This window comes from Rhinopithecus bieti, unplaced genomic scaffold, assembly GCF_001698545.2.
Source record: "Rhinopithecus bieti isolate Rb0 unplaced genomic scaffold, ASM169854v2 scaffold_48776, whole genome shotgun sequence".
Lineage (NCBI taxonomy): Eukaryota > Metazoa > Chordata > Mammalia > Primates > Cercopithecidae > Rhinopithecus > Rhinopithecus bieti.
The window spans coordinates 394,983-409,880 of NW_016819196.1; the positions used below are offsets into that span (position 1 = coordinate 394,983).

At 38.4% G+C, this 14,898-nt stretch overlaps 1 pseudogene; it reads right to left on the reverse strand.

Annotated features, from left to right (window-relative positions):
• Positions 1-1,093: 1,093 nt before the first annotated feature.
• LOC108519602 (thymosin beta-10 pseudogene) overlaps positions 1,094-14,898 on the reverse strand; it is a 25,940-nt pseudogene continuing 12,135 nt past the window's right edge.

Consider the following 14,898-nt stretch of genomic DNA (forward strand, 5'->3'; position numbering starts at 1 on the left):
AGTGCCTGTTACTGCCACCGGGATTGTTTCCGCACCACCTGTATTTTGCATTACTAGAGCCCTGTCTTTGAAGCCCAGGGCAGATCCATTAGGTCAACCAAGCTTAGCCTATGTCGCATGCTCTACTTGCAGGCAGGGTTGAGAAAGTAAGGAGCTAACATTTTGGTAGGCTTCTGTATTATATTGGGGATCCGCTTCTCTCCAGTAATCCTCAGATAATTATCTAAACAAAATAAAGGGGGCCAGGTTCTGGGGAGCCCCTAAATGACAAATGTCCACTATGTTCTCAAAATTGCATCTACCTGAACCAAGTTGTCTTTGAGGCACCAGGGATACAAAAATGAATAAAGTGACCACTTCATACCCACTAAGATGGCTATGATCAAAAAGGCAGAAAATATCCAGTGTTCCTAACGATGTGGAGAAATTGGAATCTTTATATATTGCTGGCAAGAATGTAAAATGGTGCAGTCATTCTGAAAAGCAATCTGGTAGTATTAATACCTCCAAAGATTAAACAGTAACCACATGATCCAGCAATTCCACTTCTAGGTATATACCCAAGGGAAATAGCAACATATATCCACCCAAAAACGTTTACACAAATGTTCATGGTATTCCTAAGACCGTGAAGTAGAAACATCCTACATGCCCACCAACTGATCAATGGTAAAAAGTGGCACATCTATACAATGGAATATTATTCAGCCATGAAAAGTAATGAAGTATTGAGACATGCTGCCATATGGATGAATATTGAAACTTGAACCATTATGCTAAGTGAAAGAAGCCAGTCACAAAGGTCACATACTGTGTGATTCCATTATATGTAACATCCAGAATAAGCAAATCTATAAAGATAGAAAGTGGATTTGTGTTTGGCAAGGTCTGGGAGTGGAGGTGGGGAAGGGGAGTGACAGCTCATGGGTACAGGGTTTCTTTCTGTGATAATGAAATGCTGTAAAATTAGATTGCAGTGATGATTGTATAGTTCTGTGAATATACTAAAAACCATTGACTCGTTTACTTTTTTTTTTTTTTGCCATGCCACGAAGTGTGTTTTATTTTTATTATTCATACAAATAATTTTCTATAATATTCCAGGGCAAACCGGAGAATTTGGCACTCCAATTGGGGGGGTCCCTTCAGAAACCCACAGGCTGGTGGCATCAGCACAGAGTGCCCAGGTTCACAGTGCAGCTTGTGGCTCGTGTCCATCTTGCAGGTGGCTCTTCCTCCACTTCACGACTGGGGTCTCGAAGATGACAGGGGTAGGAAATCCTCCAGGATTTTAGGAAATTTCGCTCCGCTTCTCCTGCTGAATGGTCTCTTTGGTTGGCATGGTGTTCTTCTCCTGCGTCTCTGTTTCTTTCAGCTTGGCCTTATCGAAGCTGGCAATTTCCCCCATGTCTGGTTTGTCTGCCATTTTCTTAAAACAATCCGTGTAGTCGGGTTCCGAGCCCGGGATCCTAGGGCTCCCACTAGCGTTGCTGCAACAAGAGACCGACTCATTTACTTTAAATGAGTGAATTGTGTGCTATGTGAGTGATGTCTTAATAAAGCTCTTTATTAAAAAAAAGAATGTAATAAAAAAAAAGCCTCCTTTTCCTCAAGGAGCTGACAAGCTTGTGGGACAGCAGAGTTAACAAGGTGGCTGCCAGTGGCCGCTGGTCATGCCTGTAATCCTAGAGCTTTGGGAGGCCTGGAAGGATCACTTGAGGCCAGGAGTTAAATAACAGCCTAGGTAATATAGTGGGACCCTGTCTCTACAAAAACTGTATTTAAAAAAAGAGTTAACAAGGAAACAATACAACTTGAAGTTGTGGCAAACCTTTCCCTCACAGCTACTCCTTCTTTCTTTACGCCTCAAGATGGAAGATGTACCTTGCTCCTAGCCACAGCACTTACTTAACTATATTTTAAATTGTCTTTCTCTGAACAGTACGATCCTTTAGGTAGGAACAAGTGTGTCTTTGAACTTTGGGTCACCAGGGCTAGCTGCAGTGCCTAGCACACAGTAGGCTTAATAGTTGTTTGTTGAATGGTGAATAAATGAGAGAGCCAGAACTGGAACTTGGGTGTCCCAAGACCCAGACCAGATTCCTTCCAACTACACCCATTTATATTGACGTCAGAAACGAATGCTTTCCAAATCTGACGGCTAGCCAGAGAGATGTCTACAACACAAACAGTTGCGTTTTCTACAAGCTGTCAGTTTCCAGGTGTATGTTTACATTTTACACTGTAAATGTAATTTTGCTGTTTCCATTAGTTATGCTATGTCCTTCGAATAATCGTTTCACTCACCTGATTTACAGCTCTCTCCCTTGAGTTCATCACACAGCACCAGCTTTGCTGTCATCTTTAGCATCCTGCAATTGCGACTTCTCACCCACTTGGCTGGTCAACACTGAGTAGGGGGCTTTCTGGCCTATAGGCCCAGATTTTACAGATTTGGTTTTTCACTTACCAAGAAGCACAAAGTAGAACTATATCAGCAAAGATTATGTAGAAAATTATTTTTTTCACAGCCTCTTGAGATTTAACTTTGCAACAAACGTTCCATACTACTTTTAACAATCAGCTTTATTGGCTGGGTGCAGTGGCTCACACCTGTAATTCCAGCACTTTGGGAGGCCAAGGCAAGTGGATCACCTGAGGTCTGGAGTTCAAGGCCAGCCTGGTAAACATGGTGAAACCCTGTCTCTACTAAAAATAGAAAAATTAGCCACGCGTGGTGGCGAGCACCTGTAGTCCCAGCTACTTGGGAGGCTGAGGCAGGAGAATAACTTGAACTTGGGAGGCAGAAGTTGCAAAGAGCCACGATCGCACCATGGCACTCCAGCCTGGGTGACAAGAGTGAGACTCAGTCTCAAAAAAAAAAAAAGCTTTACTGAGATATAATTCATATACCATAAAATTAAATCAGTTAAACAGTACAGTTCAATGGCTTTTAGTATACACAGAGCTGTGCAACCACCACCACAATCTGATTTTAGAACATTTTCGTCACTTCAAAAGTAAACCCATACTGGTAGCATTCACTCCCCATTCTTCTCTCCCCCACTCTTGACCCTAGCCAACTACTAATTTACTTTTTTTTGTCTTTATAGGTTTGCCTATTCTGAATATTTCATATAAATGGAATCATATAGTATGTGGTTTTTTTGTGACTGGGTTCATTCACTAAGCATGTTTTCAAGGTCCAGCTATGTTACAGCATGTATCAGTATTTGACTTCCTCTTATAGCTGAATAATATTCTATGATATGGATATACCATATTGGGCATTTGGTTGTTTCCATTTTTTTGTCTCTTATGAATAATGCTGCTGTAAACATTCACATATGTTTCTCTACTACTTTTTAAATCATAACTTTGTTTCAAAAATTCCTCCACTCCTCTGATTCTCTTGTCTCTCAGTAGGCTTTCCAGTAATTTACAAGGTTCTTCTAGGGTTTTTATAATTGATTATTAATGGTTATCAAAGGCCTAAAGTTTACCTGGCAAAGATTTAGCTTTCCTGTTACTGTAATTATTACCAATATAGGAAATATTTCACTGAACTAATGAAACAACTGTATCTCCGATGACATTTTGTGACCTGTTAAAAGATGCCAAGGAAGGCTGGGTGCAGTGGCTCACACCTGTAATCCCAGCACTTTGGGAGGCTAAGGTGGGAGAATCACTTGAGGTTAGGAGTTTGGGACCAGCTCGGCTAACATAGTGAAACCCTCTCTACTAAAAATACAAAAATTAGCCAGGTATGGTGACCCACTCCTCTAATCCCAGCTACTCAGGAGGCTAAGGCACAAGAATCATTTGAACCCAGGAGGCAGAGGTTGCAGTAAGCCAAGGTCACACCACTGCATTCCAGCCTGGGCAACAGAGTGAGACTGTTTCAAAACAAAACAAAACAAAACAAAAAACAACAACAACAAAAAGATGCCAAGGAACCATGTTCTTGGAGAGTCTTATCTGCTAAAGACTGTGTACTGTACTCTGAAGACAAGAATTAGGACACAGTCCTTGTCCTCCAGGATCTTCTGTTCTGTTACAGGAGACAGTTGTAGGGGATGCAACTCACCTAGTCTTGGTGGTCAGGGAAGGCCACTGTAGGCAGGATGGTACTGCTGGGAGTTAGCCAGGAAAAGAGCCAAGAGAGCAAAGGCAAACACATGAGCAAGGGCCCAGATGTGAGAGGAGCATGTTTGTAAGAAAGGGAAGGAGAAAGGAAAGGAGAGAGAGGGGAGGGATATGAGGAATTGTGGAAAGAAATGAAGCTGAACCAGTAAAGAAGAGCCACATTGTTAAGGGCTTTGAAAGCCACGCTAAGGAAAAGTTGCTCTGCTTGAAGGGGAAGGATTAAAAAAACATCAGCAGATCAAACATTTGACCCTCTCAACACAAAACCTTATTGAAAAATGTACAAAATGAAAAGGAATTTGTGAAATACTACTTTTTAGTCTTCGTGTTAGAAGTAAATGTGTTTCTCTTTTAATCAAAATTTTCAAATTTGGTGTCAACTTGTAATAATAGTAATGTTTAAAATTATTTTCTTTTTATTATTTAACAAATATGTGTGTAGACCCTCCTATGTACAAGAGATTACTCCAATCTCTGAGGCTACAAAATGTTTCACAAGGCTTGGTTCCTCACTTGAAGGCATTAAGTGTTAAATCACATAATTGGTGCATAAATAAACCAATAATATTTTATATATTATACATATTTAATAAATTTCTTATTCAGAAGAAGAGGCACCACCAAAGATTCAAAGTGGATCAACATTAGTGTCCCTCATTGGCAGAATTATAATTAATTCAATTTTTTAAAGAGCCCTACACCAAGGGGCCTTCAACTAAGAAGGCTCTTAATTACTTTTGCTTTGGAAATTTTTTATCTTCTGGTCCAATTCAGGGAAGAACACTAGGGGTATTTTTTTAAAAAGCATTTATTATACATTACAGACAAAGTAGTGTCCTATGAGCTATGAAGAATGTAAAGGAATGGTAGGTATGGTTCCTTCTCTCAATAAAATTCCAATTCTACTGGGAATACGAGAGGTGGCATAGAGGAGGTTGGGGGAGCATTTATTGTCTCCTCTCATTGTGCAAGGTTCCTAAAGCTCGCTTTATCTCATTTGATCTTCCAATAACCCTATTAGGAAGGTATTTTTCTCATAAATAATAGAAGTCCCCGTAGAGGTAAAATAACCCAAGATCAACAAGCCACAGTGGACATTTCCAATTGAGGTGAAAACCAGGAAATATATACCAAGTGTGGTCACATGGGCAATCGCCCAGTTCAGCTGAGTGAAAATGGGGTTGAATTATCTTATAGCTAGCTTTCAGGGGTCTTTCTTGCATCTCTACTCCTTAGCTCCAAGGAAGGTGATGAAAAGCTCTTCTCAGACCTGGGGCTGGGGCTAGCACTGTCTGGAGGCATCTTCACTCACATGTCTGGTGGGTGATGCTGGCTGCTGGCCAGCACACCTACACATGGTCTTTTGAGTCTTTGGTAAAGGGGAATGGATATAGAGAAATGGGAAAGACCAGTGAAGGGAGATACACAGTTAAGGGAAGATTTTAATCAGATGGAACATAGAATATTTTTTATAGATTGAAGGGAATAAACCAGTAGAAAGGGGGAAATGATAGTATAGGAAAGAGAACAGATAACAGTGAGAATGGTACTCTAGAGTTGGTGAAAGGAAATGGGACCCAGTGCACTGGGAGCGTCTAGCCTAAGACAGCAACTTGGATGGTTCACCTATTGCACGTATCCTCAATGAGGACAAAAGTTGGTTCCTAGTCTTTTTATGTACAAAGCACAGATACACATGCAGTACATAATCTTATGGCATGAGGCAACTAGGAAAAAAGTATCTAAAAAGACTCTTTAAGGGGCAATAATGAAAAGAAAAGGTTGAGAAACACTGATCTACAGTAACTCGAGAGAAGGCAGAGAGTATATGAGTAGGTATCAGTGTTCTGATGTTCGGGTGTTTAAATGTTTGAAAAGTGTTGAAGCTCTTTTCTGATATCATCTATTTCCTAGTGAAATAAGAAGCAAGAAGAACCAAATATGAGAAGGAGAATGGGAGTTTTACAGGTTTGTCAAGAGATAAGAAAGTCTGAAATTGATATCTTGGAGGGTCAGAGAGGGAATTGGCTAAAGACTCACTTGATGTTGATGGACTATTTAAGGTGAGATCAGTCAGTATGTTTGTGTGCTTTTCTCTAACTGCATTCAGATGCTCAGATTAGGCAGTGGTTGGGTTTCACCAGGGTTGGGATTTTACTAGGGAAGTACAATGGCTGGAAATATGAGCAAGGGCATTTCCAACAGAATGGCTATAATGGTCCTCAATTCCCTGCCCTCACTCTGCACTCCCCATAACAGCACACGTTGTTGGCTTCTCACACCAAGCCCCTGCAGCTCTCTGTGGAAGGGCTTCTTGTTGGCCTGTGTTAGAATAGGCCAGAAGTGCTAGGAAGCCCCTGGGAGCAACTTTTAGCTAATAATAGATGGGATACTACAATTTCCTTGCCCTTGGGCGGGGTGGGGGTTGGGGGGGAATAATTCTAAGGACTGTTCCACACACCTGCTTAATAAATTCCTTGCATTCACTTCCTTCTCTTCGCTTTTCCTGCAATTATTCAGTTGAGTTTTGGAGTTAACAAAACTAAAAATTTCAATTTTCTTATGTTTTCATTAATTTGAGTTGAGTTCCTGTCATTTGCAACAACAATAAAAACAATCAAATGACTACTAAGGGAAATCACCACTTGCCTCAGGCTGGCCAAAGTGATCTAATGCAGGGTTCATTCGTGGAGATCCTTTAAAGCCCTAGAGAGGAGGGAGTGTTGTGAGGTTTAAAGAACATCTGATAACCACTGATACTTGAGTTTGTCTCAATACTGCCATGTGCTAACTAAGTGGGCATTGTGCCTTAGGGTTTCATTGAAGAATCTCTAAAAGTCAGCCTTGCTGACGTATGTTGTAGCTAAGTTTTTGAAGGCATCATCTACTTCGCCTGTCAGTATCCTCTCTATGATATGCACAGGAGAAATTTATTTTAGAATGTGTTACCAGAAGAACTTGACTTCTCTCAAAGAACTGGGAAGGGTTTTCTTTGTGAATCAAGAGAGAACTAAGGAATCAATTGTGTTTATTCATTTTGGTATATGGAAGCTCAGAGGCAAATACACAGCCCAACATGTGGGACCTTATCATCTGCAATGTGAATATGGAAATTTTATGTTTTCCTCCTAATCTTAGGAATATATTCTAATTTATATTTTCCTTAAACTCAATTTTAATATCTTATTTAAATTTTACTATTTATTATAAATGCTACAGAAAAAAATCCTTATTTATGGAATAAAGAAAAGTATAAATAATATACTTAGGTAAGTATATTATTTAGGTATATATATATACCTAATATAATAGGTAAGGCCGGGCGCGGTGGCTCAAGCCTGTAATCCCAGCACTTTGGGAGGCCGAGATGGGCGGATCACGAGGTCAGGAGATGGAGACCATCCTGGCTAACACGGTGAAACCCCGTCTCTACTAAAAAATACCATAAACTAGCCGGGCGTGGTGGCCGGCGCCTGTAGTCCCAGCTGCTCGGGAGCCTGAGGCAGGAGAATGGCGTAAACCCGGGAGGCGGAGCTTGCAGTGAGCTGAGATCCGGCCACTGCACTCCAGCCTGGGCGACAGAGCGAGACTCTGTCTCAAAAATAAATAAATAAAAATAAATAAATAAATAGGTACACACAAGCTGGGCATGGTGGCACACATGCCTGTAGTCTCAGCTACTTGAGAGACTGAGATGAGAGCATTGCTTGAGCCTGGCAGTTCAAGATCAACCTGGGCAACATACACAAGCCCTGTCTTTAAGAAATAAAATGAAAGATAAAGAAAAGAATGAGTACACACACTAGTATTCAACCTGAGGAATATCCCTTCACCTTTTGTGTGATTCTTTACTGTAAAGTGATAGTTTAAATTTTTACTGGAAATGGTAAATTCAGAAGCATTCCTTTTACTAAAAAATATAGCAGTGATAAATGATGATTTAAAAAAATGAAGTAATACAACTGTACTCAATAACAAGATAAAAATCTCCATGACCCAGAAACAAAGTAAATAGAGCTAAAACCATGGTGCTCTGGGCTTCTGGTGCAGAGGCAGCAGTCATGTCTAGGAGCTCAGTCCTGTAGAATAATAGGGACCAAGTGGATCCCACATGAGATGGGGTGTTAAAGCCAGGAATATTTGCCTGGTCATGAAAGGAAGCTGAAAAAGAAAACTCTTCTTGACTTGTATGTGAGCTTATAGCTATTATAAAAGCAGGAGGGAAACCTAGGGAGGCAGCAGACAGAAACATAACACCACAACTAGGAACTGGAACAAGCTGCCTCCTGGGCTAGTGACTGGATCTGAAGCATCCTCAGTGTAATTATAGGGCAGGAGTCCCCTACCACAAACGTAAGACTTGGTTCTAGAATGAAATACTGGCACGAGGGTGGGGGAAACTAACTAGAAGCTATCACAAACCTGCTAAATAGGGAAGAGAGATAGAAACAAGTGTCCCTCTCAAAATGATGATACAGACTAAAACCATTATAAGGCATTTGAAGAAAGCTAAAACATTAAGAAAGACCAGAATAAAAAATCAGTTATTCAAATATAATTTGCTTTATTAGAAATATATTTTAGGGGTTATTCTGAGAAAGACTAAAACATAAATATGCCTGGGATGCTAAAATCCATTAAAAAAAAGCAAGCGACCAAGTGCGGTGGCTCACACCGGTAATCCCAGCACTTTAGGAAGCTGAGGCAGGCAGATAGCGACGTCAGGAGTTCAAGACCAGCCTAACCAACATGGTGAAACCCGTATCTAGTTAAAATACAAAACTTAGCTGGGCGTGGTGGCGCACGCCTGTAATCCCAGCTACTCAAGAGGCTGAGGCAGGAGAATTGCTTGAACCTGGGAGACGGAGGTTGCAGTGAGCTGAGATTGCACCATTGCACTCTAGCCTGGGCAACAGAGCAACACTCCATCTCAAAAAAAAAAAAAAAAAAAAAAGCAAGCAAACAGGCAGAAATAAGAACTATATAGATCAAACAAAACATTGATTATAAATTCTGAAATGGAAACAAAGATTTAAAAATTTAATAGACCAGAAATGGGCACTGTTGATGAACAAATTAATGAACTGAATTACAATATTACAAAATTCATTCAGAATGCAGCGCAAAATATATAAAAAGTTTTAAATAATAATTAAAAGACATGGGGGATAAATTGAGAGACCACATAATAAATCTAATAGGAGTTCCAGAAGAATAGAGGGAATAAGGAAGAAGTAATAATTGAAGAGGTGGTAGCTGAAAATTTGCCAGAATTAAGCAATGATATAGGTCCTTGGTTTGAAAGTGTGTTCCAAGTACCAAGTAGGAAGAATACAACTAAATCCCCACTTAGATTCTTTATAGTGAAACTGCAGAAGATAAACAAAAATCTTTAATAATTAGTAATGAAAATAACAGATCATCTAATAATGAATGATAGACTAATAATAGGCTTCTAATTGGAAAAAAATCAGGCCAAAGGACAATGGAATAATATCTTCAAAAGGCAAGGAAATATATTTGGCAAGCTAGAATTTTATACACAGCTAAACTGCCGTTCAACAGATGGCAAAATATAGGAACACACACATAACCTGAGAGAGTTTACCACCCTCAATTCTCAGTAAAAGAGAACACTTAAGCCTTTTAATCCAAAGAAATAAGAAAGGAAGAAGAAAAAGAAGAAAATGAAGGAATAATAACTAAAGACATGGAACAGAAGAAAATATTATGAGGACAGAATAAGAAAATACGTTTCCATAAATTTAATATTGACTGAAACAAAAATCAAAATAACTGATGATCCATGCTTATAATAGGGAGAGTAAATTAATATTATGAATAAGAAGAAGAAGATTGGGAGTACAGTGTTCAACAGGTAAAGTGTATTCAAGTTCATGCCATTTTTAAAGAAGGAAGTGGTCTAATCTCCTCTTTAAGGCCCCTCCTCTTAATACCATTGCATTGGAGATTAAATTTCAACAAGAATTTTAGAGGGACACCAGTATTCAAACCATAGCACCACCTAATAAATAAATTAGTATATTCTTTAACAAATAGTATTGGCCCTGGATCTGGAAAAATATGTAGCCTCAGTCATTGCCCTATCAGAGTTTAAATTTAGCAAAGAAGGACAACAGAAGCAAGAAATTTTTTCAAAGGAGAAAGAAAATGTAAAATAGGCTCACCAAACTCCTACTGTGGCATAGTGGACAATTAATATTTTGCCTGCCAGCACATACTTTTCTTTAGGGAACCACATCTCCCTTCTCTATAAACTGTTCCTCTTCTGCTTATAAGAATCTTATAGGGACAACCATATTCTTAGAGGACCTCAACCATATGGCCATAAGTGATTTGTCCAGGTATGGGCGTCTGACCTAACCTGCGTCCATCAGAACTCTACCCAGGGCCACCATGAGTCCATATGGCACTTTTGTGTAAATTAGGAAAAAAGTGGCCCTTCCTCAAGACACTTTATACCCTGTGTTAGGAAACTGTTGAAATCTACAATGTTTATGGGGAATGTGGCACCCGTAGGTTGTTGCAGTAACTCCAACGGCAGGATTTTTGAACTTCAGACTACCAACAATATGACAGGCAGTATCTCTCCAGTACAGAGACAATAAAATTCAGGAGCTTAGGGCAGACATCCACTCTGATACATGGAAAAGGCTGGTCTACAGTGAGACAGGATGAAGTCAATGTGTGGAAAGAAGCCAAAATGCAGAACAGAGGGAGATAGTTCCAGTTATATTTGGGGTCATAATTCCAATTGTTCCCAGAGACTCAAGTGTATGCCTTCCTCTCCCATTGTTTGGATGTTCAACTCTTTCTTTTTTTCCACAAGGCAAAACATTCCTTTTTTGGCTTCTGCAGGATCAAATAGAATTTTTGTTATTTGCAAATAATGCAGCTGTGAATTTAATTTCACTAATTTCCACATCCTTCAATTTTAAAGGCAAATGGGGGAGGGCACATTAGCTGTAATCTCTATTTGATCAAGTGTGATTTTTACACAAAGGGAAACAGCTCTGTGTCTATCTATTCCAACCCAGTAAGTCGTTTCTCATTCTATGTCCATGCCTAAAAAGAAAATTACATGTTGGCTGCCTGCTTTAATTGTTTGTAATCACTGAAATTTGTAGTCCCATCCTGTGGTGTGTTCTGAGACCTCTCCTCATGGGGCATTCTTTCACTGTGTTTTGTTGGCAGGAGTGTAGCAATTAGAAAATTAGGAAATCTATAAAATCCAGAGGGATATCAGTTTTGGCATTTCTTTCCTTTAGTCAGTGTTGTTGTTAGAAATACATAGGGCACTGGAAAAAAAATTAAATGGAACCATGGGCTCTACCACTGACATGCAGAGCTAATCTGTTTCCAAGAATCACTCACTATCCCATTGGTTAATCCCACTGTAGGTGAATCCAATGAGTCTCTTCTTGGAGGGAGAAGGGAGGAGTTCTTCTTGCCCTCTGAGCTTGCTTAGAGGCCAGTATCTTTAGAAAGTCATCTTCCTCCCGAGTGCACATGACTCTAATTTGTAGTTACAGCCAAATATGCAGAACAGGAAGATTAAACCTTATTCATCTACGTGCATACATACACCTGATCACATGCAACTACAAAGTCATAAGACTAAATTTAACACAAACGTAGCAGAACTGAGGTTATCCTTTTCTCCTTCAACATGCTTTAGAAGTGTGTTTGCTCTTTGGAAATAGGAAGGAGTCATCTGGAGCCACATTACCCTGCAAATCAGGTAATCAAGCTGCAGTAATTGGGGGTTCAATAAAAAAGTAAGAACTTCCATCAATGGAAGCATCCTTAGAATAACTGAGTAACCTTCTAAGGAGATTACACAGGAGGGGAACCACTCATTTGGAAAGGAAAGAAGAGGTTGTGCATATGCTTGCCATTCAAAAACGGTTAAGTGAGGAAAAGCACAAACAAGTGCATCTGCATGAGACACAGCGATATAAATACTTATGTTTCTAGAATATTCATCACATGATTCCGGGAAAATTGGCAGTTTAGAAGTAATCAAGTTAGATCTTTTCCTTCCAGTATATCCTAGAATAGATTCCCAATATATTAAAGAGAAAAAATAAAATCATAAAAATTTTAGTGACTGAAAATGTGAAAGAAAATAAAGTTTGGGGACAAGTTTTCTAAGCATAAAATTATGAAAGAAATGGAAATTTTATAAGACTGAAAACATTGTATAGAAAAAAATGTGCATCAAGGCAAAGAGTTAATAGCCTTACTATATACAGAGCTGTTATAAAGTAATAAAATATTTCATATTTATATAACATGAGATGTTTTAAAAAATGTTTAATCTTCCTAGCCGCTACCAAAACATTGCAATTTAAAGACGTTGTAGCTGGAGTAATATTTCTAAGCACATTAATGTGCTTTTTCCCCCCTCTTAATGGTTCTATGCATTTGACCTTACCATGATTAGCCTACAAAATCCATCTGTGTTGGGTAAAGGGGAAGGAGAGGAATTAGGGGTGGGAGGCTGTCAGGTGGGGCAGACAGAAGTCTTACTGTAACAAAAGGCAAGAGTTAATAATTTGCTTCTGATAACCAAAATTGGGTTTTATAGCATGGAGAGACAGACTTTGTCAGAAGAAACAGGATTTCTAAATTTCTGTAGTCTCTTTCACTGTGGAAGAAAGTTTCACTGCCTGTAACAGTTAAACTATGATGTCTGCTAACCTTATACTCTAGGATGGAGAAAGGACAAAGAGGATATTATACAAACACAAACATATACATAATATCAATATATAATTATTAATATATTTACATAAAATGTTTATTTACATAAATATATTTAATATATTTCATACAATACAAATTTATATTTATACACATATATTTAATATATCATATAATACATAATTATATTACATACAATATATTTAACTATATATACGAATAATTAATATATATCTATTTAATATATAAGTATATTTACATAATATATTAAATATTTAATGTAATATATAAATTTATAATTCATATACATATATTAGTTATCCATATAAGTACATATATAAATATATAAATATTATTTGTAAATCAATACATATAATATCCCTCTGAATATACTTACATATATGCCTAGATATACCCAGAGGTATGATTATATGGGAGAAAACATAGAACAATATATAATTATATTATATAATTATAACATAGATCTATTAGTATAATCTATATATATATTATATAACATAATCTGTTATATATAATATATATATATTATATAACACATAATATATTATATGTTATATAATATATACATTTGTCTCCGTATATCTTCTGTGTATATTTATACATATATAGAGACAGCAGAACATCAAAAGACAGACCTTTCCTGCTCAGGTGAAAGAACAAAGGAGAAAGACTGATGTAGTGCAAGCAGGTCAGGTGCTGAATCCCTATTATTTTCCTCTCCACATATGACAGGCAGGCACTTACACATCTAAATAGATTTTGGGAAGTGCAAGGACATCAGGGCTAGCAGCTCATTTCCCTGGACACAATACAGGAGAAACCCTACCTGTGGCTACTTTGAGCATGGAGGAAACTGAGACAGGTTTGGCAGGTGATAGGCAGTTAGATGGACCATGTGCTCCTGGCTGTCCATGGTCTGCTCACAGATAGCAGAGGATCCATGTGAAGCCAAATGCCCTGGTAAAGAAAGCAATAGTGCTGAGAAGGTCAGGGGACCGGCAGAAGTAAGTGCGGCTAAATTGCTGGGCTCAAAGGCCCCAGCAACATGTGCTAGCACAGAATCCCAAGAGGCCAGGTCAGGGTAGGTACTATTCAGCACTTACAGGTTCTGATAGAATCCCTGGGCAGCTGACACCTTGTGGGGGATTGGCGTCTGAGAAGTAAGAATTTATAAATTGAAAGTACCGTGTTTAAACTAGAGGAAAGGGGAATACTATTCACTGGGAAGCCTTAGGGCTCCTTACTGTCCAATGAGGAGGTGCTCATGGGGAATATCAGAAATATATTGATGATATATTAATATTGAATATTGAATATCAGTTCAATATTAAAACAAAATGAAACCACATTTTTAATACAGCCAAGTGTGACTTGAGTAATCTGCAACATTGCAAGCACAGTACTTTTTTTCTTTGTTTCACTCTTTCCTGAGTTCTATTTTTTCTGTATATATTTCTGTTTTCCAAATGTCTATAAAATAATATAAAATACAATTAACCTTTTATAAAACATGTATCACCTCTGAAATAAAAAATACAATATGTATTTTTAAAAATGTGTTTGTAACTGGGTGAGGTGACTTATACCTGTAATCCCAGGATTTTGGAAGGCCAAAGTGGGAGTATTGCTTGCATTTACGAGTTTGAGACCCGCCTGGGCAACACAGCAAGACCTCGCCTCCACTAAAAAATAAAAAATAAATAAAAAGAAATAAGCTGGGCATGATGGCACTCACCTGTAGTTCCAGCTACTCGGGAGGCTGAGATGAGGATCACTTCAGCCCAGGCATTTAAGGCTGCCGTGAGCTGTGATTGCCACTGCACTCCAGCCTGGGCAACAGAGCAAGATCCTGTCTCTAAATAAATATGTAAATAAATAATAAAATATGTTTATATATCAAACAAGATCAGAAGAGATTCTAGGGTAGTATTTCAGTTAAAATTATTTTCTGTAAAGTTAAGTGTACAATAAAAATTCAAAGATTAACAAATTTGGGCCTCCTTA